The sequence below is a fragment of the Argiope bruennichi genome, chromosome 7, assembly GCF_947563725.1.
Source record: "Argiope bruennichi chromosome 7, qqArgBrue1.1, whole genome shotgun sequence".
NCBI lineage: Eukaryota > Metazoa > Arthropoda > Arachnida > Araneae > Araneidae > Argiope > Argiope bruennichi.
This window is the reverse complement of record NC_079157.1, coordinates 95,207,867-95,233,790: the sequence shown is the minus strand read 5'-3', so window position 1 is coordinate 95,233,790 and position 25,924 is coordinate 95,207,867. Positions and strand designations below refer to the sequence as shown.

Here is a 25,924-nt window from a genome sequence, read left to right as displayed (position 1 = left end):
ACGGCTTACAATAGACATCAAATACGGTTTTCTCTAATCCGATCTGAAACAAATGTATTTTAATTTAGATTCAGTTAAGTTAAATGCAATATTCAATAAGAACATGCCCATTTACCTGTTTTTATTAGTGCACTAAAAAAAAAAATCAAAAATTCGAATGCCAAAATAATAAGCAAACTAAGTGAGGCATTGAAATTAATGTTATATTTTATATAACAATAAACATCAAAATTTAAAATTAGTTCGTTTTCAATATTCTATTAAAATTTCAAACTAATGTTACTTTATATTGTACAGGCTTATGACAGTGATATTTTTCTACTTTTTGTTTTACTCATAAATAGCGCATTTTTATTTTTAATGCTAGACTGATTCATTGCTTTAAATATCATGGTATCAACATCACAACAATCAAAATTTATCTATCAACCGAAAATACTTGAAAATATGAAAATGATACATTTCCATCAAGAATATACACATAGAAAATTTCAGTATTAGAGTCCATTAGGAATATCCGATTACAAAATATCATCTTACAGAAAACTAAGAAAAAGTTATATAAAATCATTTGAAATAATTTTTAATAAGTATTACAGAATATTTTTCAATGTGAATTTTTGCATAAAATATATTGAAGAAACATCAATGAGGCGAAACTATGTAAATTTAAAATCAACAATTTTTTTAAAAAATAAAAAGACAAACTATGGATTTTTTGGCTCAAAAAAACTATAGAGCAAAAAAAAAAAAAAAATCCACACCTTTTTGATAATATATTTTAATTTCCGAACCAAAAAAAATGTAACTGTATTCTGATACAATCTTTATACACCAGGAATTCGATTGATAAACATCATGAAATTCTCAATTCCTTTGCATTATACACACTTAAAACAAGTGTAAAATCTTAAAATAGGCTTGTTGCCGATTTAGTCATACGGGAACTACAAAATAAATTGAGAAATTTCAATACCAACATTGCGGAAAAAATTTAATTTGGTTTGGTTTTAAGATTGTAATAAAATTGTGATTTGTTTTTTGTAATAAAATTAATTGTTTCAAGATTGTAAGAAGATTCTAAGAAAATTTATGATCAGGGACAATAGCATATTGAAGCATACTTTTATGGGAATATAAAAATTATTGAGAGTAGCAATAAAATTCAAATTTTTTTATAAGAAAAACTGTTCAGAAATTAAATTTCACAATAAAAATATTGGTAAACGTGAATTTTAGTGTCCCTTGCTGAGCCAACAATGCCAAGTCGCCAATAAAGATGGCGGACAAAAATATACTTCCGCGGAACAGTTCCAGTACCATTTCCCACCATATAATTAGGACATTTTACTGATAAGTATTGTTTTTTTCCCCCAGACTGCCGGGTACCTTCGGCATCTGTAGAAGGCACTGGGCAGAATTTTTTAACTTAAAGAAAAACATCCTACGGCTTCGCTAGCAGCGGGAGCGGGAATCTAGTAGTTTAGCTAGCACATTGAACATAAAGACTGTGTGAATAACAGAAACAGTACATAACCAAAAGAAAAGAAATAACGGAGAAAGAAGCAATCGGAACATTCTCCATACAAAATTTCAATCAAACATCATTTTCCCCAACTTTATCAACTCGTCAAATTTATATTATATATATATATATATATAGGGAACCAACCGTTAGAACACCAAACGAATTACGAGAAGTGCTAAGAATTCCATTGCAGCTGTCTTTTAAAGTGAGAATGCAGACGATGTTTTAAGGCGTATACTGACAATTAAAAATTACAAAAGAATAAATATTTTCTGTTCTTATTCACATTAAAAAAAAAGAAAATAACTTTTAATAATTTTAACTTTCTTTAATAAGCTTTTAATTATAATAAAGAACAAAATTAAAATTTTTAATCGATATTTTTTTAGTATTTTTAATTTAACATTTTTTATAATATATTTATAGTTCATGTACAACTCAACCATTGCAAATAGTAGTAAACAAAACAGCATTAGGGTTGCTACAAGAGCGTTCCGATTGGTTTCTATATTGGCGACAAACTCAGGGGCACACTATTCTTCACTTTATCCCAAAATAAGCATCTGTTTACGATGTAAATATATTAAAAGCTGTCGAAATTATTGATATTAAGGATGAAAATAAAAGATGTCAAAATCATCTACAAGAATCGCCAATCCTTCACCGTTAATTAATACTTTATTATAATGATTTGAATCATTGAAAATCTTCATTATATGTAGAAGTGGCTTCGAAAATTCTGATCCAAGAAAATTAAGGCCAGGATTTATAATGAAAATCCCATCTTTACAAACATAAAACAAATCAATTTAAATAAAAAGTGATAACATGAGTCAAATTAATCTGACCAAAGAAATTTTTATTAACATCATTAAAATTCGAAATCGCGGTTTTATATAATGTAAGAAATTACAAAACATGAAAATAGTTCGAACTGAGAAAATGAACACATTTATGCTAGATTATCAGATAAAAATAAGGTATTTACGGCAGAACATAATCAGCAGTCCAAAATTTATTATTAACACATTCATTGAGACAAACGAATTAGAAAGAAGTTTTTAAAAAAAGGAAGACAGTAAATATAATCGCTTTAGACAATTTATACAAGAGAAAGAAAAGTAAACTTATCCGACAGATATTTATTATATAATATAATCAAACTTACAGAAAGTCGTAACGTCGTTAGAAAATCTAAATTCATTATTCAGTAAATATTCATTGGATATCGATATTCCTTTGACGGAACACGTTAATCATATTCAAAAATAAAATATTGCAACAAAAAAACTTACCGAATTTCCGTAGTTTAAGATAAATTATCGATGGAAAGCATGGATGGAATCAAAATTGCTGAGCAGAATACTGATACTAGATTTTTCTTCCTCAACGTAGACATCCAACTACGAACTAAAGGGAAAACAGAGTTTCAACCAACGGCAGAAACGAATGCGCGCGCAGATGAATTATCGTATTTGAAGTCGAGTTTCTAGAGAGTTCAGGAAAAATTAAGCAGGTGCATTGGAAAATGTTAGTAAGATTTCCCATGGAGACTTACCATTTCTCTTTTTTACTATTATTTTTTTCATACCAAATGTTTATTACTCAGCATCTACTTGAATAGAATACGAAGGACAATTGTTTTAAATATTGAATATTGTTTATTTTAAACATAACACAACGGATTTTTTTTTTCTTTTTTCTTTTAATTTTTGGAATTAATCTAGCAGAAATTAAAAATATTTCAGCATTTGTTTATGGCTTCACTACATAAATATTACAAAATGTTTCGAATCATCTCCTTTTTTTCTTATTGTTGTTAAATCATCCATTTAAAAAGAGGAATTTTATATACTTAATCATTAACTTTTTTTAAAGAATGCTTTTCAATTTTTCATGTACATAAAATAGTAACAATTCTCTAAATAATGATTCTTTTCCATGCATTATATTTTGACAGGTCTCAAACTATTCTTTGCATCATTTGTCTAGCTTAGGTGAGACAATGCCTTTTTTACTCAATAGCAGATGTGAACCTTTTTTGACCAACAGTAATGCACGTTATGAGTTCTCTCTTTTAATAAACGACTAGATTTCACTTCACATTCTGAGCTTAATCAACAAATTTAATTATTTATTTTAGATTACGATTTTTTTTTATTTTAGAAACTTTATGAAATGCATATTTAACTATCTACTATTTATTTATTATGACTCCTACCTGTGCAGCATCCACACGTGTACACAATATTATTTAGGATGCAACTGAGGTATGTAAATATTTATCTGCCATAATTCATGTCTAAGATTCGAGCCACTGTCTAATAAGATGCTTACTTCTTTGCTACCTCTTAATTGTAATAGGGGAGAGAATATGTAATTAAATAGCAGGTGTGAGTCACAGACTGATAGAATCTGAATGCGAGATTTATAATATCTGTAGTTCTCTGTTTTTCCAAACAACAAAAATTTATCTAGGGTTTTAGAGATAGTTCACTTTTAACCATACTAAAATTTTGATAGTTATTTCATTTTTCTACTTGATTAATGTAAATGTGTTTTGACTTTCTCTACATTTAACATGCGTGATAATCATAACCCTCCAGTTTTGAAGCCAAGAACCTAGTAATATCATCCATTTCCTAGCATGTTAAAACTTTTCATTAATCCATAATTAATTGATAATTCTACCTTAAAATTGCTTGCCATGTATAACAAGCAGTTGCATCGCTTTTCTTATATAATTTCTATACGAAAATAAAATATTCAATGATATATTACTTCTTAAGTTCAAAAGATTTAATGCATTATTTATTCTTCATTACAAACCAAAATCTGGCTCATTAGTAATCAAATCCATGGAAAAGTAGACTGAAAATCCCTACGGAGAAAAGTTGAAAGCAGGAACAATACTCATTGGCTGTGAATCCTTTTATTAAGGAAAATGTCTCGTTCTTGAGGAAAAGGCCCGGAATACTCAAACCTATAAAACATCTATCCTCCTAATGAGATGCCACATCTTTTTTTGGAAATTTATTGTTATTCAGTTCTAAAAGATCATCATTAATTAAAGTTAAGATGTTTTAAATCCGATAATAAGTTTATGTGATATACGTATACCAACTTTGATTAGAAAAATATCAAAAATTGTTATTCGATGCACTTTTTTGGCACTTCATTATAAGTAAAATAATTAAGGATACGAGAAATATTTAAATAAAATACCTTGACAATTTGAAATCAATTGAAATTCGGATATAGGATTAGTTACTTTAGCAATATTCAACGAAGTCATGTTAACATATTTCAGCATGTTTACTCTTTTTCAACTGACAATTTTCATCTTAATTTTTCTTTTAAGATTGCATTCTTTGTGTATGATATTGTCTGGCAATTGTTTGGTTTAATTTTGTTTGTTGCTATGTTAAATCAAATTTAAATATGTCTGTGATGTAAATAAACATTATTTTAGATTGAAACTCGTAACTTTCAGACTTGATGAAATAATGTCGCCAGCAGCTGATTCCAGAGTTCAAATTTCCATACCTTATCAATTTTCAGACGTATAATCTGAAATAATAAATTTAATATGCACCAGTCCAAAATATATAACGCATTTAAATGAAATAAGTTCTTCAGCATTCTTTGTTTCTATCCCGAAACCCAGACATCATCACTAAAAACATAAAGAATGTCATTTTTTTTCTTTTATTTATTTCAACTCGTATAGGAGGAATGATAAATCATCTTTCCCTCCACGAATATACGAAATCTGAATTGCGTTTGATTCTATTTTAACCTTGAATGTTATATGTAGGTGAATCCGATTATATTCATGCATTTTTACTCTCTTGTAGCGAAGTATAGAAAAAAAAAATATTATAATCATCAAAAACTTTGAATTCGGTATTTTGACGAACCTTCTTGGATTCCATAAACACATTTTTATAAAATGTTTGTCTGTCCGTCTATGATAAAAGTAACTTAAAATCTGATTTGAGCTAGACTGATGTAATTTGATATAAAGTTTTACACCAAATATGTAGATTTCTATCAAATGTAGAGCAAAATCTATTCAGAGCTAGCCTGTCTGTCCGACTGTTTGAATATAAGTTAACACGATAACTACTAAACAAAGTGAGCTAGGGGGATAAAATTTAGTGTACAGAAGTAGCATTGTGCTCGTGCCGTTAGGGAGAAAAAGAAATTCAAATAGGTGATATCGGTATTAACGAGTTGAAGTCAGAGCTTGACATTCCCCTGAGCCGTCAGTCAATGCAGAACTGTTTGATTTGTCAAACATGTTGAAAGCTGATCTGTAGTATGCACAATTCTGAACTGAACATTTCATTATTAATGAATGTTTTAGCTTTGAGGTTTCATTATGAGTTGGATAATAATACTTTGGTAGCTGCATGGAAATTATGCTTTCAGTGTGGAGAGTCGTGAGTGAATGACTATGCGAAACTGACTCAAATGATGTACGTCATCAGATTGCATTCTTGAAGGTTGAAAAACCGTCCATTATTATTGAAGCACTCTGCTCAAAGATCGCGCCCAGCTTATAATATTTGCTGGAGAGTTAAAATGTCACAGGAGAACCATTCAATTACGTCTGTATAAATTTGGGAAGAAACAGGAATTCTGTAACTGAACTGGGAAAAAGAAATGCTGCAGGGGCTCAGTTTTTACCATGTCACGAGAAGGCTTAATACCCGGATCAGACTTGATTAAATTTTGACATGACGATAAATGGATCTTAAATATTATTGATCTTTTGTCTTGGAAGCATTTGCCATGAAACGAAATCTTCTCTAACGGAAGATACTGCCGTTTTTGGTGGAATAAGACTTTTTTTTTGTCCACTTCGGACATCTAGAAAGTGGCAAAACCATCATAATCAAGGTATTTATGCCATCGTTGTAGGAGCTTGCAGATACTGTTTCGGAAACGGTATTAATCCAAAGAATACTGTAGTGAATGTGCCGTTCCATATTTAAGATATAAAACGGGGAAGTAATTTTGCTTTAACAAACTTCCATAAATAAACGACTGAATTCATACGAGTATTCTTTAGTGTTGTGTGTTACTGTTATTAAACATTAGCCGTTTAACTGCTTTGCCTGAGTGCCATACGTGCATCGATTTATGAAATTTTGAAGGTTGTAAGCAAAAAATAAACCATTCATAACGATTATAATTCAATATTAAAATTACTTCGTATACATAGATAAGTCAAGTATTCAATGTATTTCCATTTGAATCAAAATAAGAAAATATTTCCAAAATAGAAGGTGTCATCTTATTAGATAGTAAAGAAAATAAAACAGTTAAATGGTTAATAAATGTATCAGCCATAAAAAAAAATCTGTTAGATTGATAAACACTTGAAACAAGTTCCAAAAATGTCAGCTACGAGTTAAGTTGCCAGCCATTATACTTTAGCAACGTTTTATCCTGTACCATATTTGGTAATGTATTATTTGAAAAATTTCATATGCACGTATGGTCGGAAGTTCTTTTTAGGGAATAAATTTACGAACCATTTTTAACTTTTTCTTCTTAGAAATTTTAATGTCAAGAAATCGATTTTCAAATAAAATGTTGCCCTAAAAGTGTATTTCTGACATAAAAACTATTCTAAACAAGTCAAAATTAATTTTGTAAGGAATAATTAGTGTAAATTCTTTAGTTTTCAGTTAATTGTAATATAATGCAAGGTATCAGTGAAAATCGGTACATAGTTATTTTTTAAATTTCTGTGGATAATGACAATTAAAAATTTACTATTATAATTTGTTGATGATTAACTTTCATCAGTCTTTTAAATTGTCTTTATCTTAAATATCTTGCACTATTTTAGTAAACTTTGTTTATAGGCTGGCATACTATATGTAAATTTTATCATGTTACGTAGGGACTGGAAAAATTAAATGCTGTGCACGGCAAATTGTTTTACTTATAGCTCTCAAATGGGGAATTTTAAGCAAGACATTTTAGAGCATCTCTTGTAGGAAGGACGCACCTTAGGAAATATCTCTCATCAAATATAGTGAATATAAACCTTTCTTTCTTTTCTCAGCAATTAATAATATTGTTTGTTTTACTTGTTCAATTGTGTTTCGAATTTTTCTTCTAAACCAAGAATCATTTCACTCGGATAACTGAAAAGTTTGTAGTATACATTAATATTAAAGGTTTTAGTTAAATAAAATTTCAAAGGTCCAAATTATTGGATTGACCTTTAATAAATTTAAAGTATTAGTATTCAGTTTAGTTAGCATTCTTAACTTGAATTCCTAGGTTAACAGGGATGTCTTCATCAATTTTCTTTCAAATAGTGTTCATACTCGAATCAAAGACCTACTTTTTTGCATCTTTGATTTGGTCTCTTTAGATTAAACTAATTCCTTCGTTACGAATCCATTTCTTTTTAGTGTCATATAATTTTCTCTTTTGAATTTTACTAAAGTTAAAACTGAACTCAAAGTAATTTGGTATTTTAAATCTTTTCAGACCGTAAAGAATCCGTTTATCCATTTACGGAAGATTTTGCATTTAAAAACTGGAAGACACTAAAATTGAAGAATGTAATAGAAAATCGCATGTGAAAAAAACAAGTAAGTTCTTAAAACGTCATTAATGAAATTGCAAGGATTTTTAGGTATCAATTTAGAATATATACTTTAGACAATATTCATAAATCAGAAATTAAACATTTCAGTAATGGAAGTAAACTAATTAAAAATTCGAGATTGCTGTTCGTCAACGGATTCTGAAACGATTACATTTCGACGCTTCCATATCATTAGAAGGGGTGAGGCGCAGAACGATGAGCATATTTCCGGCATTCACCTTTGACCTTGGATTTACCCCATTAGATACTTACTTCAATTTTTTTCACGTGTGGATGTTGTGTCGTTTCTGACCGCATTTTATTTTAACTCAAATTTTCGTATTGATATAGCTAGTTCAAATGGCAAAAAAGTTTTAAAGATGGGTACAAAGAAAAATTTAGTAATAATTTCATGTTATGTATTTAAAAATATTCTTAAGTAGAAAAATCTTTAATAACTCTTTTAATATCAAAATACATAAAATATCAAGCATTTTATAGATAATATTTTTAAGAGGCTCCATATTTACAGCAATTCCTAAAATTAAAACAAATTTTTTGAATAGAAAAAAATCTTTATTATCCATTGTTTTTAGTCTTAAAATATTGTCAAAAAATTCAATAGCGCATAAAAAACAGCATTTTAATATAAAAGATTATTTTGTAAAGATGAATTATCAAATTTTAAGAACAGAAATTTTTCATTTATTTTCCATAATTTAATGTTTATGCCTCTTACATTAAATAAAAAAAATAGTTCTGAAATATTTTACTGTGCATTAATTAATTTTCCTTTCTGTATTACTAATTATCTAATTTTTACGGCTCATAAAACCGCGAGTCTTCATTGTTAAATGTAAACATCTCCTCCTTTCATCTTTCCTTTTACCCCTATTTTGACAAATTAAACAAATCCTAACGCATGCGCAAAAGCGAGGAGGGTTTTCCAAACCGTTGTCGAACAGTAGACATATTTTGATACTTGTAAAAAGGGCTTGAATTTTTTTTAGATATTAGGCTCAAATAAGCAAGTTTTTTCCTTGGAATTCTTAAATCCCATTCTTCTACATATATTCAACCTTACTCTTTTCCATTTAATGGCTTAATTTATATAATATGTAATGATCTCTTTTTATATTGTAATTTCCTATTTTGTTATCTTAAATTAGTTTATATTGCATTAATTTAAAATTAGTATGTTAAATCTAATTAGTATGTTAAATTAAGATAATAAAAAAAGGTTAATCAAGTGATAGTTTTTAATTAATACGTAAGATAACTATTTTTCCTATTTTTATATCACAGGTATGTGGAGATCGTTTAAACGCAGTTTTCTATGAGATGTAATATACTGCATCCTCATAAAAACGCGATTGCTAGAATTTAGTAAATTTTAGAGAACGAGGCTTTTAAAAAAGAAATGAAATTCAAAATATTAGCCTATGTTTTAAGATAAGAATAGACTATAAATACGATATGGTTTAAATCAAATTCGTCAAAAAAGGTGTCGTATGAAAAATATCAAAATTACATATGTTGGAATAATCGAAATTAAACTACAAATCAACTAAGAACTAAATGTAATTTGGGGTTAAAATTTTCCAATATAAAACATTCGATGTTCCTGAATGCAATATAAAACAAGACTACGAAAATTTAATTTTCCTAGCGATTTTCTTTAACATTAAATTTTATATAGACAATATTGCCTTCACCTTTCTTACAAGAGTGACGAAAAATTAATATTTTAGTGCGTCAAGTCCTATAAGTTCTCTCAATCTGAATTTTTCATCTTTCGGCATCACTGAGCATTTTTAAGCACTAATAACTAAATCGTCTTATCGACAAATCTTTTCTTAGATTTCATTTAGTGCTGTGAACCATCACTTTATTCAATTCTGCTGAATTTTGGAAATAAATTTCTGTCAAGACTGACAGATTTTTGGATTTCGTATTGGGGAGGATAAAATTTCTAAAGCTTATTCTTCTGGAAACGCTTCGTTCGGCACTCTGCCGTATTTTCTGATTTAAATTATACTTGTCGAAGCCTAGTCGATTTATTCAGTTTCCCACTAAGATACACGTTTGCATAATTCCATATATGTTGTGATTAAACGTTTCATTGGTAGAAATTAGCTAGAGCAATTTTTAGCAAATAACGTACTTCAATAATTTTGGAAGAAAAGGTTTCAATTGCCTAGATTCGATAGCATCTCTACGGACAAAAAAGAAACTGATAAATTACCTTCATGATTTAAAGCAGGACAGGAAAATAAGTCTTACTATTGGATGACCTTTGATGTAAAAAAAAAAAAATCTATTGTGCGAATCCTGATCTTAGGTGTACTTTGCTCGTTATAAATGAAGCGTTAATACTGAAATTTTTTGGATTTTAGAATGTCAAACTATTTACTGATATCGTTGACAAAAATTTACATAAATATAGGAAAATCTTAATTTTTTTTATTCCGTTATGTGGCTTTGACGTTAGCGTAAGACATCTCATTAAAATATCTTACAGTAAGTCTAAATAGATAGCAACAGATAGAAGTTTCATCAAACTTAATATTTATCCTTTTCTAAAAAACCAAGAGTTGATTCTGATCTCTTCTAAATCTTATTTGCATCTTTAAATAAGGAAAGATGCATATCATTAAGGATAAAACATAGTGATAGAATAATTCACTTTCTGTGGTTTGAGTTTTTAGCTAGGCAATACATGCCTTTAAAGAATTGTCAGGTAGATGAAGGGAGGAAGATATTGGAAAAGAATGCAAAGGAATATTTGAGAACTATTTTTTATGAAAAGCTCGAAAATTTGTGATAAGTCGGTTGATTACCGGTCATTTAAGATATTGAAATTGTTCTTTACATCAATTCTGAGGTATACTACATTAGAAGTGAATGATTTGGGATTTCTGGGACATGCATATAATTAGTTGAAAATTTCATTTTGTCGGTTTCACATACAGTTGAATCAGTCTGTCCTCAAAACGAACAATTTTTTAGAAAAAATAGAATTGTATCGTAGAAACCAGTTTAGTAGTGATGGCATTGGGTACAAATGTTCTCTCAATTCTATTTTTCTATAAATACAATTTTATTCCGTTAGAGACATCAAAGCATGGCTGTAGGTTATCCCCCACCCTAAACTCACGCTACCTTATTTTTTGAGTTGTACATTGCACTTGAGTTGTATTGTTGCTGCAGTATGCAAAATTTCTGTCCTGGATTTCAATGCGTAAATTAAAAATTATACAATTCATTGACTAGGAATAATGGCAGAGGATTTTGTAACGAATGTCTCTAGTATTCATAGTAAGTAAAGAGTGGAAACTGTACTGGATTGGAAATGACTATGGGTTTGTTCGTTGTTAAAATTATGGTCCATTATAGTAGAAGTAATGTATGCTGTTTTAACTGTGTGGGTCACTTGGATATAGGTATTGTGTTGGAACTGTGTGTAGTGGTGGAATGGATAATGCTGATGGTAGTGGATCTATGGATGTCTTAGTGGAGTTGATAGATAATACGTATGATAATGAAACCGGGTATCATAGTTGATTGTGTAATACATGTGATGTTAGAACAGTGGTATTCGTTGTTGAATGGGTGATGTGTAGTATTGGAATTATGGGGTTCGTGGTGGATGCATAATAAATGTATGTGGTGTTGTAATTGCGAGTGTCGTGGCGGTGTGGGTAATGAATGTATGTGGTTGTTGGAATTGCAAGTGTCGTGGCGGTGTGTGTAATGTGTGTGGTTTGGAATTGTGGAGGTAGTGGCGGTGTGGGTAATGTGTGTGGTGTTGGAATTGGGGAGGTAGTCGGCGGTGTGGGTAATGCGTGTGGTGTTGGAATTGTGGAGGTAGTGGGCGGTGTGGGTAATGTGTGTGGTGTATGAATTGTGGAGGTAGTGGGCGGTGTGGATAGTGTGTGGTGTATGAATTGTGGAGGTAGTGGGCGGTGTGGATAGTGTGTGGTGTATGAATTGTGGAGGTAGTGGGCGGTGTGGATAGTGTGTGGTGTATGAATTGTGGAGGTAGTGGGCGGTGTGGATAGTGTGTGGCGTTGGAATTGTGGAGGTAGTGGGCGGTGTGGATAGTGTGTGGCGTTGGAATTGTGGAGGTAGTGGGCGGTGTGGATAATGTGTGGTGTTGGAATTGTGGAGGTAGTGGGCGGAGTGGGTAATGCGTGTGGTGTTGGAATTGTGGAGGTAGTGGGCGGAGTGGGTAATGAATGGGACTGTATTAGCTGGTAGTTCGTAGTATAAAATATATGGGCAGTGTAAGAAAGGGGTTATTATTGTGAGTTGTGCTGTGAGAGTAGAGGCGTTTGTTGCGTTTAGGGTCAGTGTACAGAAGCTTTTTGTGTGGTAATATGTCAAGAAATAACATGTCATAATTTAATAATTTCGTCTGAAGAATTACGTGAAATGCGTTTTTATGGCTAATTTCGATAAGCTCAAAGCATGTTTGCTGTACTTCATTAAAATAATTTTTTTTTGCTTTGCCCAAAAAAATAAATTTTCACCCCTGCACATCCCCTAAGAATTTACTTTTTTTTTTTTTTTACAGGATCTGAAAATCTGGATCGTATAAAAAATAAGCTCGCAGAACTTTTTCTAATTTTATACTTCGATGTTCAAATTCGAAATTCGGTGATTATTTCATTCCTTCATTTATGATTTAACTAGATATTCCAAACGGATATCTCTTCTGTATGGGTAAAAATAAAAATAAATTCATTAAAAGTTAATCATTTAACAATGATTCCATGATCCCGAAAATGAAAGATGCCCGCAATATTTTCGGAATAATACGTTTGTATAAAAAAAATCAGATTATAAAGCATAAACAGAAACGGTTATATAATTGTCAATTTTACAAAATAGAATTATTCATATTAGAGAAGTTCGGAGAATCTCGAGCTTAGTTAGGATTTTACATGGATTTTAGAGTTGTATTCAGTAAGTACAAAGTTTGATAATATCCGTTTAATGTCCTTATTTTAATACTTTAGGTAGCTTGGCCCAAGCATTTTGTACCAATCATAGATTAAAATCTCACAATTTCATGGATTTATATAGAACTTTAGTAAATTTTCTGTCTAATTGTAGAATATTGAAGAAATGTTTTTTTTTGGAAATCTCCAGTGTTTGAATGCTCGTTTATAGATATATAAAGCCCGGCAACTTAAAGAAATGCAGCCTTTTCAAATTTTTTGAATCATTAAAAGAATAAACCCTTGAATGATCTTTCTCTATATTTTAAAACGTTTCCTCAATTTAATATTGATCGTTTTTGTTCAGCATATAAAACATGGTTATAAAATATTTCCGGGTACTGAAATGTCAATGAAAAATCAATTTTTTTGTATTTATATAAATCGACAATATCTTTCATATGTCGAGGCCATTTAGCACATTAGGGTCTAATAAATCATTGCTTTATCCTTTCCGCAGTTGAAGTTAAATCTTAGTAATGGGTAAAAATAGTCGTATATTTTGGGTAAATTTCTGCTCTATAGAATGAAAGTATAAAGTCGCTCTGTATAATAGTTGTTTCCCACCTCAAAATGCTGTCTTCTCCTTTTCGAGTACTTTCTTTCTTACAATATGATTGCAGTTTTGTAGAAATTGTGCTGATATCTAACAATGAAATGCTTGATTGCTGTAAATCTCGAACTGTCACCAAGATTCTAGATGGGAAACCGAATGAATCGGCAAAGAATTGTACATTGAACGGAAATAAGACAAAGCGCAGCACGCACTCCCCCCCCCCCCCTAAGAGAATTAGCTTTCGGTTGAATGGCTAAGTACGAAATCCAAAAATCCTTCAGTAAGAGTAAACATATAAGTGACTAGAATGATAGTTTACAGCAGTTAAGGAAACCTTGCTGTCGATAAGAGGATAAACTTCTCTAATTATGAGTTTTGATCTTGGATTGGATGTCACAAACGTAAAATAAACCATGTTTGGATTTTCTCCAATTTTGATAATACAAACTTGAAATTAAATGGGAGCTCACATTAAATCTGATGAAATCAAAAACTTTCATGAAAATGTTTTAAACAATGAATTTAGATTCGATATTAGAGAATAATTAATGATTTTGGGCTCTAAAAATCAATAAAATATATTGGCAGGAATTGTTAATGATTATTGGATGTCAGATGGCGGGGATCTGTTATTTTCTATTGATGAATGCTTTTTAATATCCATGTATGTTTTAATAACCATGCTTTTTAATATCCATATTGGATATGAAATAGCAGTGATCGGTTATTTTTTGAATGATGAACGCTTTTATCTGTTCTTTTTAATAACCATGTATGCTCAATAACCAGAAATTCAAATCAAGGGATAGTTTTCAGAACCCGAATCTTAGCTTTCCAATATTGCTTTGCTCGACGTCAGATTTAAAATCACCATCTTGATTTTCATTCATTTCAAAATTCTATAATAGGAGAGTAGAATCCTTATTTTTCGATACTCATTTTTTTATTAGATTCACTTATTTTAGAAATATAATATTGGAAAATTGATTTTTTGTTGGGAACAAATCTTATCTTTCCTTTGTTCTTCAGCTGTTTTAAATCCAGAAACGATTCTAACCTAACGGTTATCAATTTGTTCTATTAACTGTTATCTATCTCGAGTTAAATTTTTTGGAATCTGAAATTTCAATATTGTTTTTATTAAAATTTTATTAAACTTCTCGAAATGATCGGAAGCAATGTAAATTTTTGACTCGATCTCTTTATAGTCTCGAAATATTAATCTCGTTCTTTCTACATTTCTTAATTTCTAGTAGTTATCAATATGGAAGCATTGTCACATTCCAATTTGCCATTGGACACACTGTCGAATATCGATAAGTCATAAAAGAAACGTCCATTTATTAACGTACCATAAATAAAAATATGAATTTTATCGAGAGCAATTCTGCACAGTAAGATTGAATTACTTTTATATAAGGGTAAATTTGTCATATGTATCCAAATGGTGCATCGGAACTGGAATGGCGACACGTTCCGAGTAAATGAACAAATATTTCATTCGTTTTAATGGACTGATCTATGTTGATTACTTTTAAAGATTACTTTTAAAGCTATGGTAATTGGATAAAGGTAAAGCCAGGATGAATCTCTTTTATATGTAGATGTATAGGACTTAGCGTTTGAGATTATTTAAAATAATTCCGAAATAAAATCATACTGAGGTTTTTCCTGTTCGATGGCAAAACGAATATCAAGATTGTAACTAGAAGGAAATGATTTCGTTTTCTTTAAGGAAATGACCAATCCCTATAGAAGTAACGAAAATGTGAACTAGAAATGAAAATATTAAACGATTGCTAGTAATAAAATTTTTGAATCAAATAAAACCTATATTATATAATCGGATGGATTTATTTAGCTACTAATCTACATAAAATGGTTAATTTTCAACAGTAAGGAAATATTTCGAGAACGAAATCCTTTTATTTGATAATTTTTTTTTCCTTTTAGTTTTTCAAAATTGCACTTTATTCGGATTTTATCAAATCGAAAATTTTAAAAATGCATTAGAATCATATCCCGAACACGCCTTAAATAACATTGATTCCCTAAACCAAATAATTGTTAAAACACAATCCAACCTGAGTCATCTTCAAGGCAGAGGTGTGCAAGTTTCCTTTTCTTTTGTTAGAGGTCATACAGGAATCTATGGCAATGAACGCGCCGACTGGCTTGCCAAAGAAGCGACGAAACTAGTTAATTCCATTCCTATGAGCATTCCGAAATCTTATTTAAAGAATGTCTTTAAAGATAAAGTTATATCTGAATGGAATACTTTATATCAAGCATCGACTAATGCGCAGCTCACTAAGGAATTTATTCCATCCATACATAGACGCCTAAAGGCTAACAACTACTTTGAGTCGAATTTTAAGCTTATCCAGTTTCTGACTGGGAATGGAAACTTTAAAGCATATTTAAAACGATTCAATTTGTCGCCGACTGATAGGTGTTCGTGCCACAGTGGTGCAGTCCAGGATGTCAAGCATTTGATATTTGAATGCCCCAAGTTTATTCCGGAAAGACGAAAACTCAAGAACTGCCTTCGAAAGAACAATATAGCTTGGCCTCCTCATTTATCTGCCTTTGTACAGTGTAAATCATCTTTCATTTCCTTTTGTACATATATCAATAGTATTTTTCCACGTATGATTTAAACTTTACTTTATTGTGTTTGCCTACATATATTTGCATATATACTTTTGTATTTGTATATTTTATTTGATCATGCTTATTCAATTGTTTTATATCATTTACTGTATGTTTCTGTTACTACGTGAGCAATTTTGTTTCATTTTGCTTTGTTTGTGTATCTACTTGTTTTCCCCTATTTTTCTTTCTTCTATTTTTGCATTTGTACCTGCGACCTTATATTTGAAATTTACTTTACTGTTGATTGCGTACTGACTTACATCTGTAAGCCTTGTGGTATACTTGTTGGCACACAAGGAGTTTAAACGTAGAGAACAAAAAAAAAATCATATCCCGAAACTGTCTGAATGAATAATTTAAAATTTATTTCCTAATGTCACAGCCGGTTTTTTTTTCAAGGATTCCAGAATTGAATATTTTGATGTGTGCACTCCATGACTGATGGATGCATTCTGTACAATTGTGAAATTCTCAAGCCATTGTGGATAAATGAGTAAAGAAAATATCAACATGCTATGAATTCTTCACAAACTTCAAAGCAAATGAAACTCAAAAGCAGTCTAAAGCAGCAACTAAAAGGAATGGATTTCATCATAAAATACCATTTATTTTGATTTATAAGACTCTTCAAAAGTGGCTAGTAAATCGTGAATTTACTAGATATTCAAGTGATAGTCGATCTTTTGAACTATCTAAACAAACTATGCTAAAGAAAAATCTGTTGCGTGTGGCAGTTGTCATAGACATGTTCGCGAATGAAATCAGAGATAGAAAAGAAATCGTGTTCTCATAACTGAAAATCTTCCTGAAAATGAATTGCATGAACAAATTAAAAAAAAAAATCATGTTGAGCTTCTGAATCTCTTACATAATTCCAACTCATTTATATTGTTTTGATCTGTTCTGTTAATGAAAATCGAATAGAATTTGGATGAAATAACAGGAGGAGAAAAAAATTGTTTGGAAATAAGGTATCAAGAGTATTCAATTTATAAGTAACACTCAGGGAAACGGAACAAATCGAGTTATAATAAACGTTAAAGTCTTGAGTCTTTCATTTCAAACTTTCTATTACAGGAATTGAAATATAAACAGTTCAAAAAATTTTAAACACTCTTACTTTGGAAGAAATTTTTCTTCAGATATTTCCCTACGACTAAGACTTAAAATGAACTTTTATTGTTGAAGAAGCAGCAATATCAATTTTCAAATATATTATCACTTTCAGTGTTTGATATTACCTTTCTTCTTAACTTCTTGCAACGTGTGACATTTTATGAAAATTGAAATTGATTTGTTCTGAGAAATTTGACTGGTTTACAATCGTGCTTATAGATGCATTTTATTCAATCACTGGAATCGAGAGAACATAACTGGAAATATGCAGTACCGTAAATCTTACTGGTATATAAAAATAAGCATGTTTCAATTATGTGGGATTGAAGCTAATAAATATTCCGTATATTTACACAATTATGTAATAAATGCTATCTACTGGACAGTTTCAAGCTTTTGCCCTGAACATTCCTTCAAATATTGCAAACAATGAAAAGTGTATTGCACGTCTCTATATTTATACTCAAGTCAACTATAACGTCAATGAACCCATAGCTATATGGATTCTTCAACATTTGCCGATTATTATGCTGCAGAGAGAAAAACGATTCACTCTTTACTTCTGATTTCTTAAATTCAGACACTATTTTCAGTTCCAGACTCATCTAGGATCGAGGCCAGATTTCCAAGATACGTAGAAAATGTATTCTTTGTAATGGGAAAAAAAAATTCTGAAGTACAACGACATGGTAAGTTGAAATTAAATAGTGCTAAAAAAATCAACCGGAAATGAAAATATTTGTCACTCAAAAAAAAAAATGTGTATTCATAACGCGCTTATCACTTGCACTGCATTTTACTTTTGCTTTGATCTGATACATGCTGAGGCCACGGAAATAGATTAATCTTAATAGAAATATTTAGTGATTAAATAAATTTTACTATAATTTAAAATCTTTAAGAAAAGAGTTTCAATTCCATATTTTGATGCACTAGGAAACGGATTCTAAAGAAATTATCTAATGTAGTCATGGGTATTGGTACTGAAACCTTTGATTTGTTTTTTGATAAATTTTTGTATAATTTACTTCCACAAATTACTGTTTTTGCTATATTGTTTTTTCATTCATTATAAATACTATATTCATTTTTAAATTGCATTAATTCATGCTTTCTTTTCAGATATTGCTCAAAGAAATTTAGTGTAAGATGGATCTTTCTCAACATGGCTAAGAAATGATTTTATATCGACATCAAGACTGGAGTTCATCGCTCTTACGTATAAAAGATATCAATGGAGCAACATCGAACGGTATTTTTTGCTGACAGCTTGGGAACTTATAAATTATCTCTTGCAAAATCTATTAAGATGATTTACTACTAATTATAAACTTGACTTGGCAGCCGAGGGAAATGCAATTCAGATATCTTTAAAACTGTGTGCACTGATCTTAAAAAAAATCTTATTTTACATTGCTTTCTGAAATTTTGCAGGTGAGGAGAAAATTATGACTCAAATTTCAACTAATGTTTAGCGGTTAAATTAATATCTACTTGTAAAATCAGTTGATCAAAAATTTTGTATTAAGTTAAGAAAACGAAATCTGTTGGTGACTATTTCACGGATTTTGTATAATCAAATTCAATAAGTCTGTTTCGATATGGTTTTTCAGCATTTTAAGAGCACATATTTTATTCGGTTTTTAGCTTTAATCTCATATTTTCAAGCTTTCTCATGACTCGCTCTCTGAGACTGAGTTTAGCTAATCAGATTCAGAAGTTGTTAAAAATTGAATGATCATATTGAAAAGAATCGATATTGCTAAAATTCTTCAAAAAAAAAAAAGTCATGAAAAACAGTAATTAAATGTTTCCTTCGTCGTTGCTTCTAAATTATTAAAATTCTCCAAATAATCTACTTTTGGGTATTTCTAATATTTTCAGTTTATATGTGATCGCTAAGAATTAACCGAAATGTCAAAAGTACTGAAACTCGAATTATTTCTAGTTTTATTCCATGAGAATATTTTAATTTCTAAAAAAAAATTATTGTATTCTATGTAAGTTTTGTGCTTGCATTTATAAAATTTAGATTTATCCTTTTGAAATATCTAGTGCTGGAGTAACTGTCATACTTTTCAATGAAATTTTAATATTTACATTTACTTCATCCATAGTCATATATTGTTGCCAACATACTCTAATCACTTAAAATTGCTATAAAAGAATAGTCTTTAATTTTGAAATTTTGTGAATGTATAATGTATATTTTTGCTGTTATATTAATATTCTATGAATTAAATAATTCATTCAACATTCTCATAGAATTGGGGAAACTTTTTAAATTTCATTCAACTAAACGATCTGATTTGTAAAACTAAATATGAAATAGTAGAGTATCATAAAAATGAATTTCTATAGTATCGCTTTGTAAAGAATGTATAAATTATATAAGAAAGCATTCCTTAGATTTGCATAATTGTCAGATAAGTAATTTCAGTTTTGTCTACCTATTTATTGTTAAGAATTTCAGTTCAAAGAAATTGACATCCATATTTTAAGAATCAAAGTTTCTTAAACTTCAAGAAATTTATTTGTTTTTAATAATGAATTCTTCTTGGTATCACAAACATTAAGTCTGAATTCTTCATGATTAAGGCTCTAAAATAAAATATGTTGACAATAATTGAAATAATCTTTGGCTGAAATGACGGTGAAAATTATTGATTCTCCTGCGCACATTTTATAAATGGATATGAGAAAGTTGGATAAAGAAATGTTTTAATTTTAATTAAGTTTGAAAGATATAAAGAAGAGTTAGAAAAAAGGGAACGACCCCAAAAATGAATCATTACTTTTTATTGCTTTGTGTCATTATATCGGCTGTACTATGATATATTAATAGCTGTGAAAAAAAGTTTAATAAATCAGTGTTAAATGAATCTCGGGAAAAAGTTGAATTTAAAGAAAGAATAAGATAGAATTTATCGTTGGAAATAAATTTCCTATGATAAGTCATATTACAAAATGGCATGTTACAAAAATTGGTGACATTTGGAAGCTTCACAATATCTGACAAAAAAAAAAAAAAAAAAAAAAAAAAACCTACATTGATGTTGTGTCTGAATTAAATTGTATATTTTAGAATTACCAAATATTTTTAATTCTGTGATTAGTATTGTACATGTGACTGAGTTTTGCGATAAAATGGCTATTCCTTACCTCGATGCTCTGGAACATTTAAATCTAAAATCACATAGCTAAAGAAATTAAATTATAACCATCAAACAATAACCTGCAATATTATTTCCATTTCTGGCATTAACATTTAAATTTCAGCTATTTCTTAAGTACCTATATTCATAATTATTTAAGCAAAATATATTAAGCCTCCTCCATTTGTTGCATCCTTTAGCAATTATTATAACATCCTTTAATGTTTAGTTTACCATAAAAAATTGATGAGAATAATATTTTTAAAAGCGAAATCTAAGCCTCATTTTTTATAATTATCCGTAAAATTTTGATAACTTCGAAATGCATTAAAAAATATGTAAGGAATTTGAAAGCTCTTTTTCGGTGGTTTTCCAACAAAGGATGACTGATGGCTGTGCTAGCCAGTCAATCAGGAATCCATCGGATTAAGAAAAAGCATTTGATCGTCATGCCTGATCAACATGGTGATGAATATGTTTTAAAAGAATCTTTAAAATTTCCAAAAACTACAGTTTGGAAATGTGGATAACATTTTTGTATATGAAATATTTCGGAAATCTGGATACCGCTGCTTAACTTTTAATAATGTTAATGAAGAATGTCATAATATGCTAGACCGATTAGAATGGATGCAATAAATGACAAAAGCTTAAATTTTCTTTAATAGAACTTTTCTGTCTAATAATACTATTAAATTTAGTAATGTTACCTACATTTTTATTAATGTCTTAAATTAGTATTTGATTAACTTCAATTTTTAGTCTTTAACTAATAATTCATTTATCATTATGGATGTAGATGTCGATTTCTCTTACTGATAGACTTCATCTCTCGTAAAAAAAATATATTGAAATTCCTCTAAACGAAACAATCAAATGATAGTTAAGTTTTTAAAAATCAGTGGATTTTTATCAATCTAGGAAATTCCAGGATGTCTCTGAGCGTCAAGAAATAAAGATTCCAGTGTTGCAAACCTGAAATATACCATGAATGTAAAAATAGAGATCTTAATTATTTTCAAATATTTAAAATTTGTAGAAAGTCTTATAAAATCAAATAAATTTCAAAACTTCCAAGATAGTTTCCTTTGAATTGCTAAAAATATCGCTGGAGTATTTTCTTTGAAATTCATAATATTGTTATAATAATTCATAGAAACTGCATTGTCTTTATCATTAAGGTTACTTTACCTTATTTTTTTTCTATATTTGAACAAACTCCTGGTATTTTCCATGTATTTTCTGTTAATATTTTTATATTTGTATATAATCTTTGTTTCAAATAAATGCATTAAATATGAATGCTATTAATTCTTGTTATCTTGTATATTTGTACATAATATCTGAGTATTTTCATATTCATATATGTATTTACTTTCAATGTTATATTAACTTAACGATTTCAAATATTATAATCTTATTTCAGTATTTTGTATTACTTAATTTTGTAAATAAAATCTTGTTTGATAATTTGTTAGTATTCAGTTTTTATATTTTAACCTTTTTTAGTTTTGTGAACATCAGCATTTTTTACTGATTTCTAAAACTTCACTAATATTATAAATCCCAAAAGTCCCTGCGAGATGTTACTTATAGGCTGCACTTCATTAAGTTAAAAATGATCATTAAATGAATAAATGTCTATTCTACAATAAAAATTCTGCTTTTCCTTGTCATTTACGTAACTATCAAAACCAACAGGAATGGTCTCTCAATCTTTCTAGCATACTTTCTAATAAAATCGAGCTGCTATTTTAGACGCGTTTTCCCCGACAGATTATAAAAAAATAAACGTGTTATGCAATATTTTTAATGCAGCTGTGAATATGTAAAGAGTCTTAAATATGCTTGATTTCTTTTGATCGAGGTAACTCATTCAAAAATGTTTAGAAAACCAACGCGAGCAGACTCCCTAAAACTTAGTCTACGACAATTTAATAGAGGTGTTATTCCAGATAACGCTTTGCTTGGCATTGACGCACAATAATTACGAAATATTAATCTATAGTGATTTTACTGAATCTATCGACTGATTCTTTTATTTTCGGTGATTAATCCCGAGCATGCATCGTTGAGAGTATCTCAAAATTGAATTTGTGTTCTAGTCAAGTTATTACCAACCAACTGAAAACATTTGCCACAGAACTATAGCTATGGAATCGCATGTTAAATTTGACATTTTAGTTATTGCATTTTTGAGTTGTCGAAACTCTGAAGGTACGTATGGATGTTGTTGTTGTTTCTTATGGCACTTGCCATAGGCAAGCCCGCTGTTCGAAGACAGCGGATTTACGCCTGGGATGGGGAGCGCCTCTTGTTTCTATAGTACCGCCATCTAGGGCCAAGAGAACGACTTGGCTACCCACGCGTAACAGCCCTTTTTACGGGGCGAACTTCATTCACGCATTTCATTCACAGATCGTAATTTAGACCTGAATCAGAGAATGATCACCCCTGATCCAGTACCCCCAGTGGTATTACTCTCGACATGGAGGACTTTGTGACCACGACAGATTTAACGCGCGTCAGCCACCAAGAACGCGGGGAATCTTCGGCCGGCGGGACTCGAACTGGCAACCTAAGGGACGCGAATCCGACGCTCTACCAACCAGGCTATCCCGGCCTGCGTATGGATGTTCAACCCCTCATTGTCTCAAAATTTGACAGGTGTCGGCACTGTAGATGTTAAATCTGTCGACAGAATTTTATTCATTTAGCTTTCTTGCCTTTGCATTTAACACGATATCTTATATTCGAGAACCAGAAAATGCAGACTTCCTCTGAATAGATTTACTGAAAATTTGATAAGTATCTACAAATTTGATTCAAAAATCATATGCTACATTGCATCCTCGTTCAAAGCGATTTTGAGCCATCTTTGTCACAGACTAACAATTTCCAAAAATGTCTTTCGAATTCAGAGGTGTGGAACGAGACGCACTATTACACTATTTTTTTCCATAGCTCCTCTGCGAAAAAAAAAAAAGTATGCAGTTAATTATAAATAAGATCTAAACTTTATTTCATTATAGAACCTGCATTTAAAATGGCTGTATGAATTGAAATATTTTATTACTCCCTCTAGAATAGTTTTTTGTGATATTAAAAGTCTTTGATAGAAAAATGTGTTAGCTTTTCTTCATATTTTCTTCAGTAATGTACTTTGCTTATTAGAAAATTTAATTTGCTCAGTTTTTATCAATTCTTAAATATCGCCAAAATCGATTTTGATCCATTTTTTGCTTACCATGGAATCATTCTCATTCGTTTGCATGACTTTTATTAGTGTTTAAAATTGTAATTAAATTAATAGAATTTATTTTTATGGTTATAAGCACAGTTAGGGTGTTTAGTATATTTCGGAGCTAAGTATAATTCAGTTTAATTCGAAGTTTCAATATTTTATGACTCTTAAAGAGCAACTGAAAAGTAATCAATTTATTTCGGTGGTGATGCCGTTGTGAATCATGATGGTAATTAACTTGAATTTTGTAATAAGCGCAGTATTTATCTTGAAAATTATGGGAAAAAAATATACCACGCACAGCACAAGTGCATTTGCAAATTATTCATTGTCACTACTAATATTTCTTTTAATATTCAGAAAATGTATAGTAAATTTTAATGTTGCTATGCTAGCATATTATCACGTATTTCGCAAATTTCGTATAATTGGTGAAACTCTGCATGTATAAGAAGAAAAATACATGGGGTTTTTTTAAATCATTTCAATCATGATTAGTTTTTTGTTGTTGTTGAAAATATCATTATTTTTCAGTGCTTTCTAATCTTTAAAATACAGTGGTTACCGGAATTTTCACTAAAATTATGATCAAGCATATTCTGTGTATGATTGAATACCCACGACATTTTTAGAAAAATAAAAAAGACACGAGTGAATTTTGAATCTAGCCAATATTTTTGGACATAAAGTAACTACCTAGAGATATGTATTAATACCATGTTCAAACCATTGAAATTCCGATCTAAGAAAGGAAACATGTTTTTCACAGTTGCATTCAAAGTATTGCAAATGCGAAAAGCCTTACATATGCTTCTTTTTATTTGTTTGAATAGAGGCAAATCATTCAAAAAAGCTTTGAAAACCAGCTAGAGTAGTCTCCCTGAAACTTTCTCGTGGATTCTCTAATGAATGTGTTACCCCACGGAAAGCGCTGCTAGACATTGGCGTATAACAGTTAAGAAATATTAAACTTTGGAGTGAATAATCTTTTTACTGAATCCATCTTGTTATCCATGAAAACGTAATTGGCTATAAAACCCTGGCATTCGGTTACTAGCACCCACAAATTGAATAGAATTTTGGATGTATGTTTATATAAATATGATTAGTGTGTATTATGGTATTAAGTTATAAAAGATGCAAATCACAGAATATAATTTTATCTTTATATCGTAAATAAAAAAGAATTGATTGTTTCATTAGGATGTACTATTTATTAGCAAGGTTAAAATAGAAATCATCATTGCGATCAGTTAATAATAAAAGAACATATTAAAATACTTTAAATATTTAGATTATTGAAATTATCGCGAACTATTTAGGCAAATTTAAGTCACTATTAACAACTTTACTTTTAGAGCATTTATAAAGACTGAAGTTATGCTAAAATCATGACAGAACAGTTATAATGTGAAATTTGTGCGTACCAGATAACTGCTAATTATATGAGCATAAGGGATTTTAATTCCATTATTCATTCGAAATATGTTCCAACCATTTCTCACTTGCGCCAATAAACAACCACAACAACAACCAACCATTTCTCACATTTCGTTTATATGCATTCAATTTTTACAATTAGAGGAATCTGCCATAACGAAAGCTCTATTAACGACCTACACAGAAAAAGAATTTCTTATTGTTATAACGCAAAGCTTTTAGGTGCAGAAAAATAATTTCCTGGTGGATACAGTGTAAGGTTGTTTTCATGATTTTTGCAGATGTTAAGTTAGAGAGGAATGGTTATATAGAATTTTCTATTTCTCTTTTTTTTATTAACTTTGAATATTATTCCCAATCCTAGCTCAACATTTACAATGAATTTTTCCAATTCTTATATAACAAAAATAAAATTTTACTTCAAAATACCTAAAAATTAAATAGAAGATTTAAATATCAATTTCTTGTACATGCGCAAAAATCATTCATATTCTTAGCATTGTGCTTTAAGACCAGATTTCATTAGTTTTCAAACTAGAAATGGTTAAATATGTTAAGAATCTTATACTGTTCCGGACAGTGTAGTCTGACTGACCAGGTGATATGAGGGG

General features: G+C 29.9%; 1 long non-coding RNA gene across 1 annotated transcript; it reads left to right on the top strand.

Annotated features, from left to right (window-relative positions):
* The first annotated feature begins 5,830 nt into the window (after positions 1-5,830).
* Positions 5,831-18,910, top strand: LOC129976185 (uncharacterized). The gene is made up of 3 exons (XR_008785099.1): positions 5,831-6,433; positions 8,045-8,148; positions 18,597-18,910. It is a non-coding gene; the product is annotated as an uncharacterized LOC129976185 (long non-coding RNA).
* Positions 18,911-25,924: the final 7,014 nt, after the last annotated feature.